The sequence below is a fragment of the Chrysoperla carnea genome, chromosome 5 (assembly GCF_905475395.1).
Source record: "Chrysoperla carnea chromosome 5, inChrCarn1.1, whole genome shotgun sequence".
In the NCBI taxonomy this organism is placed as follows: Eukaryota; Metazoa; Arthropoda; class Insecta; order Neuroptera; family Chrysopidae; genus Chrysoperla; species Chrysoperla carnea.
Genome location: NC_058341.1, coordinates 331,463 through 356,608, shown reverse-complemented (window position 1 = coordinate 356,608; position 25,146 = coordinate 331,463). Strand labels below are relative to the sequence as shown.

Sequence of the window (25,146 nt, the reverse complement as noted above, 5' to 3'; positions counted from 1 at the left end):
AAAAATTAACGGATTGAAATAAATGTGCTTAGAAGTCTGAATTGTACTTAATTCATGACAGTAATTATTTTACTGTTCAAAAATTTAAGTGTAGCAAGTGAATATTTTTTTGAAGTAAGTTAATATTTGATTGCTACCATTCTAAGAACATATTTTCTTACAACAAGTACTTTTTTTCTTACGATTTTAGACTAGGTTGTACAAATTTTTCATTAATAAAGAGTAATGTATTCACGAGCTAAAATTCATATTTTACGTCTATCATGTCTTAGTTCAAGAGAATCGGTTACTTTTTTAATATATCTCACATCTTTTAAATACGGCCCTGTATTATTTTTAGTTTTGAAAATATGGGCTTTAGATATACATTTGAAAATAAAAAAAGTTAAAATCAATATTGGACATGTCGGTAAAATGTGAAACTGCTTGTAAAAATGTTTTGTATCCATAATCATTAAAAATTACTTTATCAGAATATCATTTATACTAATCGAAAGCCATGTTCACACTAAACGGAAATTTCTATATTTCAAAAATGACTTTCTTCCAACATACATTCATCAATAATGGATCTATTAAAATTGATTCGATGATTAAACTAATTGATTTCAAGAATCACTTCTTTTTAGGAAATGTAATTTTTTATTTCATCTTTCACCTCAAAAATTAAGATAATTAATTTTCCTACCCTTTTACCAATATCAATTATAATTTCCAGATAATTTTTTCCGTTGCTAACATCGCGATTTTAATCTGACATCTAAAAACTATCATTTTCAAATCATTTTAATGTAGCTGTAGGTTTTTTATTTTTAAATGTCTGAAGGAATTCGCTTAGCCAACGCAGCTCTTGTGCTACGAATTTTTATACCATGTATATATGAAATATACATAGTATATTAAGTTTAGTCCCAAGTTTGTAACGCTTAAAAATAATGATGCTAGGAAAAAAATTTTGTCATAGGTGTTCATAAAATCACCTAATTAGTCCATTTCCGGTTGTCCGTCCGTCCGTCTGTGGACACGATAACTGAAAAACGAAAAAAGATATCGAGCTGAAATTTTTACAGCGTACTCAGGACGTAAAAAGTGAGGTCAAGTTCGTAAATGAGCATCATAGGTCAATTGGGTCTTGGGTCCGTAGGACTCATCTTGTAAACCGTTAGAGATAGACCAAAAGTTTAAATGTAAAAAATGTTTCTTATCAAAAATTAAACAACTTTTGTTTGAAACATTTTTTCGTAAACATCACTGTTTACCCGTGAGGGCGCCAATTAGGCGGAAATTTTATAATATGTACTATACTTGATTATCAGTTATTTATGTGTCACATGTTTGTATGTGTAATGTGATAAAGAAATCAACACTGACTATGCATGGTACTTCAACTTCAACAATTAACTCAGTCAATTGTTTATTTTCACTTGTTTAAAACATATTTTTTTTTAAATATGGTGGTTAATGTATACATAAAACAAAATGATTGATTTGAAACAATATGTACCAATTTTTTGTATGTTTTGTTTTTGTTATTTAATCATAGATAAAAGTTTTTTTTGTTTTTACCTAGAAATGCCGTCAATGTTGGTGATTTTTTACATTTTTTTTTGTAGTTCTAACTATAAAATGGATGCATATATGAGGTTTTTATGTTTTTGTGTTAATATTATAAAAATATGGGCTTGGAAAAGTATTACATTTGTGTGTTTTTAAATAAATGAAAATAATTAATTTTAATATGGTTAATTTTTGTTTTTGGAAAATCCTTTTTCGTTTAATTTACTTTTTGTTACATTCAATAATTACCTAAACATATTTTTATATATTGTAAAAAAAGGCCTCAAATATAAATATAATAACCTAACAGTATTCGCGTTATATTGTTTTATCTTCCTATACTTTTTTTTTTCAAGAAAGGTCACCGTTTTTCGACCTGAATACATAACTTTATGAAAAATCTACTCAGAAAATGAAAAATCGAGTGTTAAAAAGTGAAAATTGGGTCATTATAGAACACAAAAATATTCAAAATTCAGATGAAACACAAAAAAATAAATAAATTTCCACACATTTTCATACACAGCAAAGAAAAATTTAATCAAACTAGTTTCATTTTTTTTTGTGTGTTTTTCATACAGAGATAAATTTTTGTATATTTATATAAAAATGATATATAAACCAAATTATAATACAATTTTCATATCGTGTCAAAAATGGGAAAACTTATTGCCTCGAATAAAACAACTATCTTTTCTATAGTAAAAGAGATATTTTTTTTTTGGCCATATATAGAGAAGAAAAAAGAAAATGTAAACGAAAAAGGAACCGAACGATGAATAAACCGTTTTGTGTCGTTGTTGTACTACATACACACAGATAGAGAAAATTTTTCGGGTACAGAAGAAAATATTCTATAAACGTACACACAGAGTTGTGTAGACTTTGGGTTACTTTAGTTTAGTAAAACGTTTTGTATCTTTAAGTAAGCGATGTATGAAAATGAAATAAAACATATCCTATTGAAATGGAATACAAAAGAATATATAGGGAACGATTTTTTTTTCTTGTAGATTTTCCGTCTTAAGTATATTCATAATAAAAAAAATTGAACCAATAACAACAAGAAATAATTTATTGAATTTTTTTTATGAGTGTAATCAAAATTTAAAACAAACTGCAATTTTTTGGGTAAATTAACGAGTATTTAATACGTCTACTGTATGTTATTTCAAGCCGATTCTCTGTACGGTTTATGATAAATTTTTAAAAACAACCCTTTGAGTGATATCTGAAGAAATCATAATAAATGTTCGTTTTTCAGTCAATAAGTGCTTTTAAAAATGATTTAACATTTACATAAAAAACTTTTATCAATATTTCTCAAGTTTTAAACTTTAAAATCATACTAAAATTAAGAACTGAGCATAAAAAACAAAAACTTTTCTTGGTAAAAACATTGACTTCGATGGGATAGTTAATATCTGCTAAACCGTACAGAGAATCGATATGAATTTTTTCACATCAGACGATTAAGATGATTAATTGATAAATAAAAGTTCAAATTTTTTAAATCATTTTCATTTTTCAAGATATTTCCAAATTTTATCAGTACCAGATTGATAATATCAATGAGAAAAATTAGAAAATGAAAATAATTTTAAAAACACAGAAATTTTACGAATTTTTTCCAAAAATAATTTATAAAATTACTTTTTTACGAATATGAAAACATTATTTTTTTAAGTAAATCAATAATTCCAGCAAATGAATGATATTGAAATATTTAACTCAGTTAGTTGTTATTTCATTTATAAAATAAAATATTATTTTTAAATAATTGACCTTCAAATTTTTATTTCATTAAAAATGAATATTTTTGTGTGTTTGTCAGTAATTTTTATATCAAAATATGTGAACTGGCTTAAACAAATCTTAAGTTATGTAATTTATATTTCATCAAAAAAAATCCAATTTTTATACCTTACGATTTAAGTACTATATTAAAATAAAAAACTTATATATTGATAATAGTTAAAAGAACTAATTGTTTAAGTTTAATTTTTGGATCATTTTCATTTTTCGGTATCGAAATACCTTAAGAAAATACCTAAAATCACCGCAGTAAAATTTTATTTTCTATAACTTTTCTTATAGAAAATATTCTCATTTTATCAAGAAAATTCAAATTTAACTCTTCGATTTCCTATTACTTCATTTTTTAAATAAAATGTTATAAAATTTAGTTACTAATTCCTTCTTTTTCTTGTTTCAGGTATGTACGCAATTTGTCCTACTTTTGGAAATTATAAACAACAATCCCTGAGGTAAAGTGCAAACGTAAAAATTCCTACAGAGCTTGTCAACATTTTTAAGAGAGTGATTTCTGAAAAAATTCAAAGCCATTACGAGGATAAACTGAATCCATGAAGTTTTGAGTTAATAAGCGACGAAATTAGACTTCGTCACAGAACATTTTAATGTAGATAGGATCAGATTTTCATTGACTTTCGTGTACCTTGAACATTTGAAAACGATATCTTTAGAAACACCCAAAACTGTACGATCTCTTGTGTAGGTAGTGTAGTATATTCTTTGGTTGCTTAGTGATGCTGCTTGATACTTCTTACATGCATATAAACTCAATATATTTATAGTATTCATATACATGAACACATATAAAAGTTATCGTCATTTATATTTCCACCCCATTTATTAAATTTAAGAGGTAGATAATCGCTATCATATAAATATAAATACGAACTTGCTTGCTACCAAATTTACATACAAACATTATATTCTGTTTTTTTTTTTATTTTTGGATCTGAACCGATATATTTATATAATCATAAATATTATAGAAGCACACACATGCATTTATGAGGAAGTAAAAATGCTTCCTCTATGAGCTCTTTTGGTTTTTTGGGTTGGTTACAAAGTGGTTAATTAGAAGTCGTTATATCATCAAGAAATCAAATATTATGAAACTTTGAAGGTCCTTTCGCCGCCAATGTTAATTTTTCTTTTAAATGTTTAGTTTACTTTAAGTATGTGATAAATTTACTTCGAGCCAGCGAAACGATCTCCTCAAAGAAATAATTTTTACAAAAAATTTGCTCAAAAAAATTGCCTAGGTGATCTAGGTGAAAATGGTAGATTTTCGGTGGCGTATTTCTTGTTACTTTTGGCTAAGCCTCCCAACCCTCAAGCAAATCAGAACAATAGCGATAAGAAACTCCTCGAATTAATTTCAACAAGGTTATTAAAAAAGTAGAGAGTTTTTTTTAAAAGGTTTTGTTACAGATATGTTTAAAAAAAAATTCTCGACAAATTAACTTAGTAACCTTTTGCGTCCAGGACCTTGAACACTTAAGAGGATTTTCCACAACATACCCTGTATTAATGTATAAAAACAACAGCAAAAAAAAAGGGATATAAAAATTTTCAGTATATTTGTGATAATTTTATTACCAGATAAAAAATAGTAAATGATGTGGAAAAGTGTTAAATGAAAAATACACCAAAGAAAATAGATATTTATAATTTTTCTTTCGTTACCTCGTATTTTTCCCTTTCTGTGTGTATGTGTTTACCGATTATCCTTAAAAATATTCATGTGTTGTACTTTTTTGAACATTTTTAAGGTTATACGAACACTGTATCATTGATATAGGTAGCTGGAAATTTTCTTCGTAGATAAATGGAAATTAATAGGCATGTGTTATTTAACCAAATATGGTTTGTACCAAAATTATCACACTAGAAAAGCTTTCGAATTATATTTTCATCTAAAAGATGTCCCGTAATTTGTAAAAAAAAAACCTACAGAACTATATATATAATACCTTATCGGGTATTTATGGAATATATTTGTAAAATTTCAAACTATGCTGATAGATACGAACTTTTTCGTAAATTTGGTAGAATTTCGTTGATACAGTTGGCAATTTTCTCACCTATATTATGGATTGTCGCCAGCTTGTTAATGCAAGCTTTATAGAATCGAAAAATTCCAACTGTATAAACCCAACTATGACATCCCATGAATTGGATATCAAAATTTAATGGACAATTATGAAATTGTATTTCTGAATTTTTAGAAATATTTTTCAACCATTGATTACTTGAAAATTACGAGTTGTATCTTTCAAGCCTTCCATTGCTTAAAAAACCTCGCCAAACAATGAAAACGCTATAATGTTAGCTACCATATTGTTATTAATTTTTCATAGCCAACGCACAAATAGCGAAAACTTTACATTTCGAATACGTACAAAATAAATCAAATGATAATTTTTTCTCAATACTACAGTGTTCGTACAACCTTATTTTTACTCTTTGATTATAAATATTTTTTGGGTATAAAACCAAAAAAATGTATAAAATAAAAAACAATACTCCAGGAATATTTTTATTCAAGTATATAAAATTATTGTTTTATTATCCAGAAAATATTTTAAATTAAATGCTTTTATATAAACTGTACCTACTTCTCACTGTACTGGATATGAATGGTATTTTGTAGCTTTTTTGAATTTTTATGCATATTTATTTTTAAAGCTTTTAAATTTTATTATATGTATATGTAAAAAGCTCTAAAGCTGCTGATAGTCACGTGGTACTGCTGTAGTATTCATTCCAAATTATTATATTCGAAAAATTTCTCTCTCATATATGTTGAATGTATGTGTTGCAATATGGTAATTTTTTCTAGATAAAAAATTGTATTTTTTTGTATACGGAAAATTTTATGCAACTATTTACAAATTTAATTCTGAATAGATACTCAAATGAAAATCATTTTCACACACAAGCGAGTGAAGCTTTTGTATTGGTAAAAATGTTTTGTTTTTTTTAGCTTTTGCGAACTAAAAACGTGTGACTCTCTGACTACGAATTTTGCTGCCATTTCAAATGAAAATTTAAAAAATTTAAAAAATCCCTGACAAATTTTTTGTACTGAACTTTAAACTCGCACTTGAAACACAGCTAAAACCTTTCAAACAAAACCAAAATAATCAAAATCGGTTCATTCGTTTAGGCGCTACGATGCCACAGACAGACACACACACTCACACACACATAGCGGTCAAACTTAAAATAGCATTCTAAATTCCGATGTGGAGTCCTGTAATATTAATTTCAATGGCTTGCAATCCGAAATGAGAGTAGTGTCAGTCACGATTTGTTCTGTAGTATCACGCTTTATTTTTCTAATAGATTTTATTCTAAAATACAAAGGTTCTTTATTTTACCATTTTTCAATAATTTGTTTCATGACATTTGGCCCCAGATACAATTTAAAATCATAAATCCTGCATAGAAGAAAATATTCGCAGTTTAAAAACACTCTCGAACGTGATTTCCTTTTACATGTAGTGTCAGTCACGTTTGAATTTTGTAGAAAAAAACCTTACATCATAAAATTTTAAAACGTAATAAAAAAAAATTTCTATATGATTTAATTTTATAACGATACTTAACAATTAGATAAAAATTTTCAGTCAGAAATTTTACACAAATAAAATTTTAATACCAACTTCCCCACTCTAACCACCAAAATCATCACTGTATTTATTTGAATTATCAAGACTATTAAAACCAAAAATTTTCTGAAAAGCTCCATGAAGAAAAAGAGTTAAATATAATTTTATGTGAAAATACATAAAATAATTTTCACAGTAAGACGATTAGAAGGTACATGAAAGCTTTTCTTAAATATATTCAAGTATAAATATTTTTTAATTATGCCATAAAATAAAATATTAGCTCAGTGAAAGTGAAAATGAAAATAAAATGGTGCTTTCCTATTACAATTCTCTATATGGTTGAACAATACAAGAGCTTTTATAGCTTTTTATATCTCTGTATAAACTTATCAAAAACAATTATTTTCTAAATAAAATGATTTATTACCCAATTTTAACAAAAATAAGTGAAAACAAACAATTGACTGAGTTAATTATTGAAATACCATGTAGAGACAGTGTTGATTACGCAATTGAAAGCGTCATTTTTAGAAATTTTGTTAATAAATAGTATTTTTTATAGATTTTTTCCCGAATATTTTTATGACACCGATTTGTCCATTATAGGGATGTCGTACCTTCGATAATTGACGAAGTGTCATTTTTTCGGATATCATTCAAACAAAGAGTTGGTTTCATCTCGTAAAATTTTGTTATCTCATGAAAGACAATATTCCCATATTTATATGATATTCCCATATTTATATGATACACCTTTGCGTTTTCCCTTCTTCCCATTGGTACACCATCTTTTTTTTTTATATGTTTCTTTATTTTTATTTATTGTTTTCAAATATTGTTAGGGAATATGATTTAATATAAAAATAAAGACAGGTTACACAAATACAGAAGAGAGCTGGAACAATATGGGAGAAATAAATAAAAATATATTTTCATCCAACAGTCAGTCAAGCAACGCGATGCAATATTGAAAAGACAAGAAAAATTGTACTGAAATTTATACAGTGAAAATTATTTATAGCGATAGGAGCTTTAAGTTAAATTGCAGTTTGAGTAAAACTGGCTGGATTCCAGTTAAATTGTCTGAATTTTTGAAATATTATAATTCTAAGCATTTTGAATAAATGTCTTAATAGAAACAAAGAAAAGTATTGTACAGTTTGAAGTTAATTAAGCATTTCTTCCACTGATAAAGAAAAATTTTTCATTCTTATCAGTCAAGGATATTTGAGTTTTTTTTATAATGGCGTATTTTTAATCCCAGTGATAAAAGTTTGACCGCTATGTGTGTGTGTCTATCTGTCTGTGGCATCATAGTGCCTAAACGGATGAACCGATTTTGAAAGGTTATATAATAGAGAGTGTTCTTAGCTATGTTTCAAGTGTGAAATTAGGATTCCCTACCCGAAAAAGACTAAAAAATTTGGGAATTCAAAATCAGCTCAGTTTGGAAAAGGCTTTAAGAAAAAAGGTAATTTAATGGAAAGTGTTCTAAGATATGTTTCAAGTGTGAAATTAGAATTCTGTACCTGAAAAATTTATCGAGGATTTTTTAAATTTTGTAAATTTCACTTGCTATTAGTGGTTAAAAGGAGAATATCACAGTAAAGGATTTTCACTGTACAACAAAACTATAATAAGAAAATATTTAATAAATACTTTTTCCCTATTGAGAGTCGGAAAAGTATAATAAGAAAAAAAACAAAAACAAAAAACAATCAGTTACGTTACGTAGCATTATTTTTACGTAGCACTTACAAACAAACATTCGATTTCGTAGACATATATATATATATATATATATATATATATATATATATATATATATATATATATATATATATATATATATATATATATATATATATATATATATATATTATTTTTAAAAACATTTTAACACTAATTTTTTACGTGATATAAATTGTTAAAATTTATCAATCTTTGTGAAAAGAAAATAGAAAATTGTGTATCGTTTCGTCTATATTTATCAATAATATTTCAAATTAAATATCAGTTAGATATCGAATATAACTCTGGAGAGAGGAATATCTGGCGAGATAGGCTTAAGATTTATATGTTTCAATTTTGTAAGTACAATTGTTTACTGTTGATATTGTTTTGTGTTTTTTTTTTCGGAGGTTTTTTTTGCTTCTTTATATTCTTGTCATGTTTTCGAGGTGCTTGAACTATAAATGGTTTTGTAAACAATCGTTATGAAATGAATTCTTCTATATATTTTGTTGTGTTTTGTGATAACGCAAAGGAATTACTTTAATTAATTATATCTTTCGATATTGAATAGTGATATTTTATTATCGGCGGAAATTTAGCTCCAAAAATGTGTCGAATGAATAAATAAAAATAATCGTTGTAGGATTGAAAACATTTTTTGGGCGAAATTGATGCTAGCGGCGATCAGATTTCTGACCGATTTTTTGGAATATCTATTATTATGCCAAGTCAAAAGTTGGAAAACTGACATTTCGAAATTTTAAGAATGGTCTCTAAGATATTTCGATATCGAAAAAATGAAAAATTTTATGTATCTATTAATCATTCTTTTATACGTCTTTGGTGAAAAATTCGTATCGAATCTCTGTGTGTTGGGTTGGGTTGGGTTGGGTTGGGTTGGGTTAGGTTAGGTTAGGCTAGGTTAGGTTAGGCTAGGCTAGATTAGGTTAGGTTAGGTTAGGTTAGGTTAGGTTAGGTTAGGTTGGGTTGGGTTGGGTTGGGTTGGGTTGGGCTTATTTGCACTTCAACCATATTTATTAACACAATAAGATAGTCTCCTTCAATATATTAGAAACTTATAAGGCTGTTTTTATTTATTTCAAGAGTTTTTTAGGCTTCATTAATTAAAGCGTGGCTTTCATTTCATATAACAACTAGTGATCAAAAAGGTCCTAAACTTCTCTAACTATTTTGTTACTCTATATATAATTTTGAAACATGCCAGAACAGAGTCTGATTATAACGAATCTGTTTGATAGAAGATAGGCTTTATCTTGAAAATTTATTACGTGAGCGAAAAATTTTAATGGATTTATTTATGTTTTATCTATTAAAATATTTAACAGAGTGAAAACTAGTGCGATAAACTACAAAAAAAACAAAATGTATTCACAAAACACCCTTCTTTTTTCTTGTTAAATATTTTATCAACGAGTCCAAGCACAAGCAACAGAAGACACGGACGAAAATGTGCCTGCCATGATGCTAACGTACGGCCTAACAAACATACACACGTAGAACGGATGACATCATATTATATACGTGACACGTTGTATTTTACAGAGAGTTCAGACAAGATTGTAGGTGGGTGAAAGTTTAAAAAGCAGATCGTTTCAATATTCATAATAATTTAGACAAAGAAACGGGAACAATTTGTGTAATTATACAGAAAAACTTTCTAATTTAAAGCTTTCATTTTGTCAGTTATCAATCAGATTGAAGTTTTAATTGAACTTGAAAATCTAGATCGAATTCGATGCCGGTATAAGATGGGTTTCTTTTGAAACTAACATTTTGTTTTTAAAAAATGTCAACTTAAAAAAGACCCTATATACAAAGAATAACAACATTTTATCCCGTTTTTTTTTTAGTAACCCCGTTAAAGTATTTGATAAAAAAATAAAAATAAATTTACGTTACGCCTAAGTCTAAAATTATGATATGTAAACAGAGCGAGTTCTTTTAGCTACAATAAAATACATTTACGACATTTGAATCCCTATAGGTATATATATATTGGATTCTGAGAATGGTCGTTCAACGCAACGCATCGACGGACAGTACCGACGTACGGACAGCTTGACAGTGAAATGAGTGGTAGTTGTGTGTACATCAAATGACGAACAGTAGACATAAAACATACATATTATATAACAACTACATATGCAACACTATCGTCATTGAATTCACCAGGGAACACGCTGCCTACTTCCATCAGGAGATGAGAATAGTTTTCTAGACATATCTTCTCTAGTAGAAACCAGTAGCCACCAGTTACCATCACGTGATGCCTGAAGGATATTAGAACCGGCTCGAGAGTTATCTCTTTGGTGTATAATATTATTCATATATATATAATATCAGGATATAAACGAGAAAAGGATATTGTATATATGTTCCCGTAGGATGACGATGCTGCTCATATGTATATATGCAGCCGGTTTTTGTACAAAATAGACACACTGTCATGTTAGTTGCATATAACACATGTGTGTATGTGTGTTTCGTAATCAATATAGTGAGTTGTAAATATTTATAACTTAACAGAAAATGTTATTTTTTTACGATGGATTTGACAGCGAATTTCGAATAATATGGTTTCTATGTCATAATAACGGACAAAATTGACAAAACTGGTGTTTTCTGAATATAATCAATTATAGAAAAAAATCATAGAAAATCTAGGAACCTGAAAGGTTTTGCACGGTTCAATAAAATAATGCAAATACGGATTACTATTGATTTTACTGTACAAAAAAATACTATATATTATCAAAATGGTCCAATGGTTTATTTCGAACTTTCTGTAAGTTAGTAAAAACAATCTTCAAGTAGTTGACATAATCACATATAAACTAGACATGGCAGATATGTGTTCATAGTTACCAAAACCTCTATTTAAAGCAAATACAAAGATATTTTCCTTTATTTCATCGACTCGCTTTATTTACACGATTATATATCCCAACTAAGTACATTATTTTCCATCAATAAAATGCATGATTTTAAACTAAAATCAATCTCTTTCATAGAAACAATGATTTTGTTTATTTAACTTCAATGATATTGTATCAATGAATTCATATTTTAAATTCTACTTAGCTATACTTGTTCCAATCATTAGGAAATTATTTTAAAGTGTTTTTACTTTATTTCAATTGGAAACGGCCAACTTTCCGAATGAGGTTGTCATCATTATATTAATTTTTTTTTTCAGTGTACACTTAATTTGTTGTTTTTTTTTGTAATATTTTGAATATGTATTTTCTATCATAAAGTTTTGTTCATGTATTATGTTGTAAATGTTTTGAACATGTTTTGTTATGTCCAATGTTCAATTATTTAACACCATTCAGTCATGTATTTTCAATGTTTGTGTGATGATGATGATGATTATTATTATTATTATTATTATTTTGTCATGTTTGTGTTAAATCAACAAGAGTAATAGTTGTTTTCGGGTCTATTGATGTGTACAGGATGAGCCATTTACAGGATAAAATATTTAAAAAGAAAAAAAGGGTGTTTTGTGAATACATTTTCTTTTTTTTGTAGTTTATCGCACTAGTTTTCACTCTGTTAAATATTTTAATAGATAAAACATAAATAAATCCATTAAAATTTTTCACTCACGTAATAAATTTTCAAGATAAAGCCTATCTTCTACCAAACAGATTCGTTATAATCAGACTCTGTTCTGGCATGTTTCAAAATTGTATATACAGTAACAAAATAGTTAGAGAAATATAGGACCTTTTTGATCACTAGTTGTTAAATGAAATGAAACCCACGCTTTAATAAATGAAGCCTAAAAAACCGATTGAATACTCTTGAAATAAATAAAAACAGCCCTTATAAGTTTCTTAGATATTGAAGGAGACTTTCTAATTGTGTTAATAAATATGGTGGAGGTGCAAATAAATGCATTGTACATTATAAGATAGGATATGTTATATCATTTATTTGCCTTTCCACCATTTTTATTTCTGTATGTTAAGGCAGTTCAGTTGTTAAAGTGTTTTGATACCAAAACGAAAGTGTTACCAAAAAAACTGTCAAATTGTGTGTCAATTAATGAGTATTTAATACACCTTCTGTATAAATTTCAAGTTGATTCTGGTTTACGATTAATTAATTAACAGTTCTTTTTACATGGTGGTAAATGAGGAAGTCGTAATAAATGTTGATTTTTTTAGTCAAAAATTGCTTTTGAAAATGGTTTACCATTTACATAAAGAACTTTAATCAATATTCCTCAAGTTTTAAAGCTTTAAAATCAGACCAAAATGAAAAACTGTGCATGCAAAATGAAAAACTTTATTTTGATAAAAACACTGACTTTGATAGTTAATTTCTACTAAACCGTACAGAGAATCGATATGAATTTTTCACAAAAGACGTATAAAAGGATGATTAATTGATTATTTTCAGATTTTTGGTATCGAAATGCCTTAAATAACAACAACCTGAATTTTAGTTTAGTTGACTATGACCTAGTTTCTAATACACAAACTGTATTTATTTATTGATGATGTAGTAACTAACATATAAATTTTACATGGTAATAAAAATGTTTTTTTTTGCACCCAGTTTTGTTGTAAATATTTGTTTCGATTTAATGGATGATTTCATTGTTTGTTTGTCTGTTTGTATGGTATTGTTGTTGTTATTGTTCGTACAAACAATAACAATAGTCTAGTGAGTGTCAGTCAGATATCAATAGATTGTTATTTTGAATGATATATTTGTAAACAATAGTCATATTTAGTTGTTAAAAAAATTTAGCAAGGACAGTAGTCACAGGCGGACAAAAAATCCAATATTACCAGAGTTCATGGCGCAATATCTTGAAGAATATAAATTATACGATCAAATGAACGCGATTTTCGTATTTTTTGGGTCAAAATTAGCTTAGAAAATGATTTTTGTTTAAGTCGGGTTCAACAAAAATTTTTCGATTTTTTCGATTTTTTCCCTTAAAAAAATTCAAAAAAATCGAGAAAAAATTTTTGTGTCTGATTTTGATTAAAACGTCATTTTTAGCTAATTTTAACCCAGCGAAAACGATGGGATGGATAAAAATTCCCTTGGTTGCATAGTTTTCGAGATATCGGGTCCAAAATGAGTTCATGGTGCAATATCTTGAAAAATAAAACTTATACGATCAAATGAACGCGATTTTCGTAATTTTTGGGTCAAAATTAGCTTAGAAAATGATTTTTGTTAAAATCGGGATCAAAAAAAATTTTTCGATTTTTTCGATTTTTTCAAAGGGGTACCCCTTAAAAAAATTCAAAAAAATCGAAAAAAATTTTTGCTTTCTGATTTTGATGAAAACATCATTTTTGGCTAATTTTAACCCAGCGAAAACGATGGGCTGGATAAAAATTCGCTTGGTTTTATAGTTTTCGAGATATCGGGTCCAAAAAGAGTTCATGGCGCAATAACTTAAAGAATATAAATTATACGATCAAATGAACGCGATTTTCGTTTTTTTTGGGTCAAAATTACCTTAGAAAATGAATTTTGTTAAAATAGAGTTTAAAAAAAATTTTTCGATTTTTTCAAAGGGGTAACCATGACCAAAATTCGATCAGTTTCATTGTTCTCGAAATATCGGACTCATAAAACTTAAATTCAAAATCGAAAAATCGACGAATAAATAAAGTATGCAAAATCCTAAATAGACTACGATTTAAAATTGATTTTGATTTCATTTTACTAATTCGTACCAATTTAAAAATATAAAATTTACTAGTTCATATAACAACAGTAAAATGGTACCTCTGCCAAAGACTGACCAAGACATAAAACATCACAAAATGGGTAATACATAGGGACAGGCACCTACATTTTGGACAGTCCAAAAATATGAATGGATATATTTAGGTACCATATTCAGCATTTGTATAAAATGGGTCCAACATTGGTACACGGGTTATATATCTTTACAATAACACCACATTTACAGGTATAGTTTATAACACAAAAAATGAACCTTCTATCGTAAAGCCTTCTGCAATCATATATAATAATTAATAACAGCCCCTTCTCCGTCACATACGATGTACAAGCTTGCAGAGCTTACTAAACAATTTTTAATTTGAAAACTACACAATTTTATATAAAACTGCTAAGCGAAATAGCAAAAGCCAAAGAAATATTTACGGAAAATATGATTAAGTTGTATCAAATATATTGAATACAAGTGTACATACATATTCAGTAGACATTTTAGTTTATAACAGAACATTTATTTGTTTTAACTGTTTTGACATTTGTTATTTCATATATCGTACACGTGTATCTAGTCACACGAGAGCGTTATTATTGGAACTGTGCTTCTTATCGCACGTTATCGTTCTGAAAAGTGTAACATAAAAAACGACACCAAAAACTGACCATATTCACCTAGGTCACCTAGGAAACTGACCGTTTTCACCCAAGCCACCTTTCAATCGATTCAGCTTGTCATGAATTTGAGAATATATGATAAAAAACATGAGTTATGAAATCAGAATTTAAAGACAGTAGAGATAATTTTAAGTAACTACAAGGAAATTTTATGTTATGTCATAATAAATATCCTGATCAAACCAAATGTAGGTAATGTACGTATATATTTGGATGACTACTAAATCAGAAGTATGTCGTTTTTGACTTCTAAAACAAATACTTTAAATTTTCTTGGAAATAAAAAAGTAAGCGCTAAATTTAGAATGTATGCAGGTACGAAAGGAATATAGTTCCTATCGAGTGTACCTTTATGTTAATTGCAAAAAAATTCAATTTGAAAAAATAGTAGTTTAGTGGCCTTTTAAAAAGTCTGCTAGCGTTTGACTAGACGCAATAATTTCATATACATTAGGTGTACATCCTTATCATGTTCCAGGCAATGGCTCTTGTATATTTTATTAGTCGGGTTTTTTATTTTTTGTGTATTTGAAAAATTATATTAATTAAATAGAAATTTGTTCATTTGTCTGTTTAATTACAATTCGTACTTTGTTACCAAACCTCCTGTGGCGATAGCGATAGCACTACCGATACTAACTAACATTCATTTGTTTCATGAATCGATATTGAGTTGTAATTTTCCATTTTCGTAAATATAGATTTTGTTCATTTTTATTTTTGTGTAAGTTTATGGCGAGATATCTTGAAGCTCATAAATTATACGATCAAATGAACGTGATTTTCGTAATTTTTGGATCAAAATTTCCCTTGAAAAAGATTTTTGTTCAAATCGGATGAGAAAAATTTTTCTGAATTTTTATCCAAGGACTACTCTTTTAAAAATTATAAGAAATATCAACAGTTATATGAAACCATTTATTGTTTGGTTTGTCTACACACTTGCCACAACTTATCTAAGCGGAAAATGCATATAAAAAATTTTTAATATTTTTTTTTTTTTGTCTCGATTTTATCTCGTTTTTCGTTAGTTTATGATTAATAAATATTATGTGATCGTTCATTTGTGTATTATGGTTTCATGGTAATAATTTTTATTTGTCTGATTTTCACTAGACCATTGCAATATAAATGATTTTTCCAGCGCAAACCAGTAGACCATTGCAGTAAATTTTTGTCATTTTCATGGTTTTACGATACAAAGAAAAATTATTTTTGTTTATTAAAAATATTGACAATAAAATTGAAATTTATGTATCCCCACAAAGTTCAACGGATTAATGAATTTTCTTTTTAGTGTATTTCCTATCCAAGAAAAAGAAACTATTGCTTTTGTACCAAATACGGAATTTTACATAATTGTCCCCCAAAACATTGCACAAATCCAGCCCTCTTAGATGCAAGACATTTCGTAAACTATTTTAAAAAATTGTTTTTGCTAAACATATTTCTTTTCCATAGTATTTTAAAAAAACGCTTTTGTGTTAAAATAGAATAGAAAAAGTTATTTTTCCAATTTATTCATCTTTTTAAAGTTTCATATGAAAATAAAGCTCCTCGAATCAGTTTATATAAATATTTATAAAAGCTCACCTCCATTCCCATAAAGCTTCATTCCCATAAGAATGTGATAAATCCATTATTACGTCAATAAAAACAGCAAAGCTTTATAATAACATTACATTTTTACAAAAAAAATTCATACCGCAGGAGTTGCGTTAGCTAAACGAATTCTCTCATTGTCAGAGATTGAAAAAATAACACATTTTTCAAAAAATCGAATATTGCATTATTATTTTCAAGAATTTTCATTTCAATAACTAAGCGTTTAGAGAAAAAAAATCACCAGAGTACTTTCTTCCTCAAAACTGATCAAATAATACAAAAATGAACATTAACAAACTTGAAATTGGACTTTAATTGCGACCGCTAGAGAGTTTACAGACTCAAAAACGTATAGATACGTATATAATTTTAACGATGGTCATTTTTGACATCTAGTGGATAAGATCAATAAAAAATTGAAGAAATTTTTCTAAACTTCTACCATCAGTACAAAAGCAATAGCTCCTTTCTCTTCGGCAAGTCGCTAAAAGAAACACAATCAATGGGTTGTAGAACAGTATATATAGAAGAATTGTGGGATGAATAGGTTGATGTAGTGTAGATGGTAGATGGGGGTAAAATGCACTTAATATTATATTTATCATATGTCTATGTCTGTGGTTAATTGGTACTGATATGTTGTCAGCTATGTTGACAGTCCTTACATTACAACATTACAGTGGTTAGGTTGTATACATGTATACAGCTTTAGCTGTCATATAGAAGTATCTACCTTCGAACTCTATACCTGAAATATTATGTATTATTATCAATCGCACTCGAATGCAAAAAAATTGATACAAGGTAAAAGTGCAAATCTTTTTTAATGAAGTGTTAAAATTTTCAACCACTGTTGATTTTATGAACATTTATATCAAAATTTTGTTCGTATAATCGATATTCCTAAGCTTTACAAACTTGCTGTTTGAACAAGTGAATGTTCATTTTTTGCGATAAATGTTTTTGTTTACACAGTTTTAAGGCCTCTAACATGGTACCTTATGGAAGAACTTGTACAAAAATTAATCAGTGAAGGAGTTTTAAAATATTTTGAAGCTATTCCTATATTTTTAGAGCATTTTTTTACATTAACGTCATACAGATTTCCTAATTTACGATATTCTTAGAGCATTTTCTTACATTTACGTCATACAAATTGACTAGTTGACTCACGTGACAGCCGAACCGCTTTAAGTGTCAATTTATTTGATTCTGAGTATACAATGAAATTTGTAATGGTATTATATATTGTGGTTAAATGTAGTCGACTAAAATTGACTATAAATATTATCTACAGAGGTTAAAACAAGATGGAGTGGGGGCTACTAATAAGTAGAATGTATAGATAGGGTGGTGCATATGGGGTGGGCGGTAGTTTGATGTCACACCAATCATTTTTACATTTATTTATTATTCAGGTGAAAAAGTATTTTGTAATAAAACACTTTATGTAATAGAATTTATAAAACAATACAAGATTATTACATTATTTATGAATTATTAAAAAAAATTGTTTAGCAGACGATAATTTTTAATATATTTAGCAATTCTAGGTCGAATTATTTAGAGGTACAAGTTCGAAACATGTCATCGGCTATGTTCTAGACTTATTGATATTCAAGAAAGAAGGTAAATCGTACTAATTTTCTATTCAGATTAGAAAAATGTTAGAAAAGGGATAAATAATTTATTTAGAATAAAGGATTCAGAGGTTTTTTAAATTTTGTAAATTTCATTTTTGTAGTTCGTCCCGTGAGCAAGCTTGCAGCTCGGTACCTGTGGTTAAGAACAGGCTAGAGAAATTTATATTCTGTTTAATTATAGGCAATTTTTTTACAGATATGATATACAAATTACACATTTTTCTAGTCTGTTTTTTAGTAAGCGGTACATTTTAATATAGTGAATCTGTTTTTGTAATTACCCAACACGAATATATTAGCAAGAAAATGGGGAATAGATCATGAAATTTGACAAAAATCATTAACTAGCCCTGAATTAACTTTAAATAATTTATAAAGTTGAAAGGAATTCTTCTGGAGTTCAAATCAGATTTTGATATCCCCAAGGGATACAATTATGTCGATAAAAACATTTTTTCTAAACAAAATTCAACAAGTTAGTTGCTCGTTTATGAAATAGAGTTATGTAAATCGTTTTGTAATTAAAATAAATAAAAAAATGTAATATTTTATAAAATAGTTACAATAAAAATTACATTAAATTTATGCAAATATATCATTTTATTTTTTATGATATTTATCTATCAGAGCTGTGTTTGTTAGCTCTAACAGAGAGAGCTATGAGTTATTTGTTAGCGGATCTATAAAATAAAATAAAAAAACTATGCAACGATCAATTTATATTTTGTTTGCAAATGTCATTATATATGAATTATATATTCAAACTATAAATGAAATTATTTTATTTATGTATACACAGGATGTTTCAGGACTACCGACGATAGGTAAAGACTTAAACTATCATAAAAAAAAGTATTTTTCCTTGAATTTTAATATTATTTATTCAACATGGCCGGTGAAACGACCTCTTTAAATAAATATATCTGTAAATCTTAATGAGTTAGAGAAAAATACTGATAAACTATCGCATTCAAATGAAAATAATGGAAAATCTTAATAATTTAGTGAAAAATAACTAAAGAGATATCAGAGTAAATTTTATTTTCTACAACTTTATTATAGAAACATTTAGTTATCAAAGTGTTTTGTATTTTTTGATAAGATGGGATTCGAAAACCTTCTTGTTTTAATTTTTTTCTGTAATACAATTGTGTTGGTACATCTTTACTTTGAAAGCTTTTTCTTACTTTTACTGTACACACACATGTGATATAGTTTCGATATATATTGGTACACAATAACACAATATAGCATTGTAATAAGTGTCATAGAAAATTAATTTTGTAATCGATCAATATATCTATATGTGTACCTACGCTTACGTATCAATTTGTTTTATATATAGAATGATTATAAAGTCACATTACTTTTCTTTAATAAGCTTTACTTTACTTATAAAGAGTGTTAATGAGAAAGCATATCCACGATTCAAAGATGATCTTCCAAGAAAACCTACTTTTTTGGGAACGTCTTTAAGTGAGATTCTACAGAAATTAATTTTTTGAATGTAATTAGGGCAAGACTTTGGAATGTATATTATACAAATCATCATCGCGATGGAAGAATAAATGGAGCCAAGAATTAAAGGCGTGTCGAGGGTTCGGTTCTCATCGCAATATATTATGTTTAATTTTTCATAACATTCCTTCATTTAATTACAGTGGTCCTCGATATTACGGCAAACGTTTTTCAGGGCAGTGTTGAACTATCGAATTGATCGAATCGTATAGTACTCCCTAAGACCCCTATAGAATGTTATTTTCACAGAAGAGTACCTTGTAATCCGACAAATTACAAATCCAATGATAAGATTCAATATATTATACTCTGAAGTACAAATCATGGGGCTGGATTACCAAAAGATCTACTGTATTCGTAATCACCCATACATGCTTGATTCGAATAAATTTCCGAAAACTATTACGATAAAAATGGTTTTCCATTAACAATGTCTTCATCCAACTTCAACTTCAAACTTAAACAAGTTTTCATACCTTAAATTTTATTTTATTTGAAAGAATTTTTCATGACATTTTGTATGAAAATTACGAGTCAAAAGGGTTGAACAATTTTCTTGTGTAAAAGTTATGGACACTCTTAATGTAACACCCTTTATACATATATATTGAAGTATAGACTTGAATTATTATGTCCTGTTATTATATGCATCATATATATTGTACTATTGATAGCCAATAGTGGTCAATCAATATTGAGTATTTGGTTTTGATATTGATAGATAGATACATGTAGATATCTATGTAGTTACAGATATATCTATAAATATCTGTATTAAAACATTGTAACTATTATTAGAGCGTTTCACCAAAAACAATTTAAATTAAAAATTCAAACATTTTATAAATTAACACGAACAAAAAACACAAAAAAAAATGTTTTTCCCTAGTTTTACATTTTTCGTATACAAAATTTTCAATTAGCTTGCAGTTTTAAATTAACATATATAACAATGTTGCAAAAAAATAAAAAATTATCCAACGTATAAAATTATGAAAATTTTTAATTATAAAATGTTTGTAACATTTTGTAGAGAAACCACAGGTGAAATCAACTAGAAACATCGTTCTAACTAAAAATGTTGCTTCGATAATAAAATGTTCCGATTCATAATTATTAAAACTTTTAAGGTAGTCCTTTCACTGGCTGGGAAAAAAATTTGTGCACCGCCTGGAAGTAGCAAGAAAATATCGTCTGAAATATCAATCAGTTGGTAGCTTAGCTTAGTACAAAATTGATTAACTCGACTTACTACTCGCTTGGTGTAAACTAACCATTAACATTTTCGATTCAATCATAAAAAACCGTTCCTACAATTTATCGTTTTCTTTTAAAACGAACAAATGTTCATTTACAAAACAAAAATAATTATACAAAAAAATCATAAATCAACGACTTCAACACCGCCTGTCTGTCTGTCTGGCTAGCTGTCTCTAAGCGTTCATCGTTTTCTTAAAAGAAAAAAAATATAGGACAAAGAATGTTTTCTGTTTTTTAAAATTTAATGCATTTCTTAGAAAACATCACACAAGCCATACAGAAGTCATTACTCTTGAAATTTTTGTTAAATAATCCATCGCTTTTGTAGCTTTCACCAAAAAAAAAAGTAAGTATTATTTCTTTACAACTTTCAAAAGAAAATGCTACAGTGAAAATAGTTTTTTACGCCATTTATACGACCGATTAAAGTTTATCAAGCACTCTCAGTTTTGAATTAACATAAATGGCACTATGTCAAATCATATAAGCAAAAAAAAAACCAGAGAGGTGTCGTGGGGCACTCGGAAGGAATTATGTTCCTTTCGTTACTTTGTACATTATAATAGAAGCGCTTACTTTTTTATTTACAAGATAATTTTCTGGAAATTTCAAATACTTATAGCTAATTTTACTTTTTTACTGTATGAATTAATTGATATATTAGTTTAAAAAAGACATACTTCTGATTAAGTAATCAACCCAATGTGTGCGTACATTAATTAGGAAATTATTTTTGCATATTCTCAAAATTTATGGCATGCTGAATTGATTTTGAAAAAGTCTTAGTTTCCAAGATGACAAAACTTGTTTTTCGAAATAAATGAGAATAAGGCTATCCTAGGATTAGCCAAGGATCCTACTAATTGATTCGAGTGGTGTTTAGAACCGATTTCCGAACCGTTTTTCGGGATAAATACTACTCTATTTGGCCCATTTTCATGAAGTTATAAACAATTTGCACTGTATTTTTCATCAACCTCCCTTTTTTCACACAAAAAAACTTTCTGGGTATTTGTTTGTGGAGAACCTAGAGAGTTGTATTGTCGACAAGTAAATATGTTGGAAAAAAAGAAATTATTATATTTTTTTCTGCAACAATACGGTTCAGGTCAGTCATGTCAGTCTGAAAAGAAAAAAAACTATCAACTATACTTGTGTGAACAATATATAATACTCTCATTTCAACTTGAATGCATTCAAATAGACATACACAGATATATACTTTAAAAAGAGAGTGAGTGGTTGGAGATCATCTTCATACAGACCTAGTGATGCCGACCACTAAGCAACGAAGAACCACTGAATTCATATGTCATATAAGTTAAATAGATATTATTTATTTAACACAATTCACCTACTACTGTCGAGGAACTGTTGAGGAGTAGTTTTTTTTTTTTATATTTCATATTTTTTACTTCTTGTATTTGTGCTAAGTATAATAGCGAACAGATCATCTCCTACTTATCAGGGGTGTATGACCGCACCGGTCGTGTGGTGTTTATGCATATATATATCTATGATAAAACATTTATTCATGTGTCGAAGAAAAATCTTGGATTATTCAATGAAGTTGTCCCAAAAAGGTCTGGACACTTCATCAAACTTATGGAAACCTTAACTATCGAAAAAAGATTTAATGAAGGATAATTAATACGTTTTTTTTTTTGTTTCAGGTATGTACGCAAAATTGATTCTTCACTTTAAATAAGAGCACTGAGGTAAAGTAAAATAAAATAATTACAGAAAAATTTCTTGGCTTCGAAACGCAGCAAAACAAGAAAATTGAGAATAATCATTAGAAAACATTATTGAAATATTAGTTAGACTTTTGTTCGATTTTACTATCAAGGTTTTGGAAATTTGGAGACGTTACGCATAAAAAACTGTCCTGAAATTTTCGAGTCTTCTGTTTTCGGAAAACATAGAGTAAAGAATTCTAAAAATATGGTTGTTTGACGATCAGATAAGTATCTTTTCAAAAATCGCCAAAAAAACTCTCTAATGCCCCTTTTTTGGAATATTTACTGTAAAAAACATGTCAAAATTGGATTTATGTTTACAAAGAAAATAAAATTTACAAAGAAAATCTCCACCGCTTTTCCAAAAATGTCTAGCCATTTTAAATAGCAAAAAAACGTAAAATGATATTTGATAATCGATATCACGACAAATACTAGACAAGTTAAAGAATAAAGAAAAAGCTTCTTATATTTATTTATTATTTTTCTTTTCAATTTTACAAAGATGAAAAAAAAAATTTAATCTGTTTTTTTATAAAAACTAAAACTTGAACAGAAAATGAATGACAAAAAAAAAATCATACATCAAACAAAAATAATATATTATCTATTATTTATTGTTCAAATAATTTTAGAGTTTGACACAGTTTATTTATAATGTTTGAATTGAATGAGAAAACAAAATCAATATTTCAATTCAATCAATAATACCAAATCAATAAAACACTAAATAGGTATTCATTGTTTTACACTAAAATTGGTTTAAACTGTTTAATAATTCATTCTATTTAAGGTTTACTTTACACACAAATCATTTTATTGTTTATTTAACAACCAATTGTTTAATGTTTTGTAAAAAAAAATTGGAAAAGAATAAACAAATTAGTTACTTTTTAAGAAAAAATCGACAACTAAGTTAAAGTAAACACGACGATAACGAAAAAAAAAAAAATTAACGTGGCAGGTCATGAGACAGAAACACAAATGAAATTTACAAAATTTAAAAAAATCCCCGGCGAAATTCTCGGTTACGGAACCCTAAACTCTCACTTGAAACATATCAAAGAACACTCTCCATTAAATTACCTTTATCTTTAAAGCCTTTTTCAAACTGAACCGATTTTGCGAAATTTGTAAACCAGGCTCGAATATTAAGCTTGATTCCCAGAACATTAAACAAAATATTTTAAGAGTGCTTACGCATATTCTCGTGGAAAATTCAGCACGCGATGAGTAAAATTCGTAAATTTTATAATTTGTTATTTTATAGAAATAACTAATAAAGAAAATTTTCACTTTTAGAGATGAAAAACCTTCCTCTCAATTTGTAATCGGTAAAAGAGAATATATCAAGTCTTATTTTATCATTTAAATAAAAAAATTGCATTTTCATTTGACATTATTGATAAAAAAAAAGTAGGTTACCTGATTTGTTTTTATTGGAAAATTGTGCTAAATATATTTTTTTCAACTGTAAATAGTCTGTAAAAAATCTGAAAAATTAAATACTCAAGAAAAGATAAAATTGTATGAAGGAAAAAAAAGTTTCAGCCACATATGCCATTCGAAAAACAGAGGATACCTATATATGTTTTGGATTGATCATGAGCAAAATGCTCATAGCGCGAGGGCCGACGGATTTTCTTCAAATATCGATATAATTCAATACAAAATAAATATCTATAATCCAATAGCTATAAATATACAATTAATTTTGATAAATAACGATAAAAAAAAAAACAATTTTTAATATTTTCCAAATTATTTAAAATAAAAATTTCATATTTCCATCGATATCTACATAATTAGTTTAAACTATGATACTTTTATATGAATTATTATCAAATAATTATAAAATAATAAATAAATGAATAAATTATTTATTGCATCTACAACACATACAGTGTAAGGAAAAAGTTGGAAACCATTAAAAATATCGCATATAGTTAAGGTAAAACCTTCGATTATGGTCATTTTGAAAGAAAATTCGATAGGATTTTTCAAAGGAGAAACGCCTTATTTGATTTTTTTTAATATCTGTTCTATTAATAAATTAACAAAAAAGTTTCCATACTTTTTGCTAAGTCTGTACCTACATATTACATTGATATCAAATTTGTCAAATTATTAATAAAATGGTATTTTTTTTGTAAAAATAAAAAATTATCACAAATTGAATGAAAATATGTAAATTATTTATATTCCAGTATTTGCTTTATCAATTATTCATTTAATTATTTAAATATT

At 27.3% G+C, this 25,146-nt stretch overlaps 1 protein-coding gene across 1 annotated transcript in view; it reads left to right on the top strand.

Moving 5' to 3' along the window:
- Positions 1 to 25,146, top strand: part of LOC123301533 (semaphorin-2A) — a 441,589-nt gene that overhangs the window by 106,166 nt on the left and 310,277 nt on the right. The window lies entirely within an intron of this gene.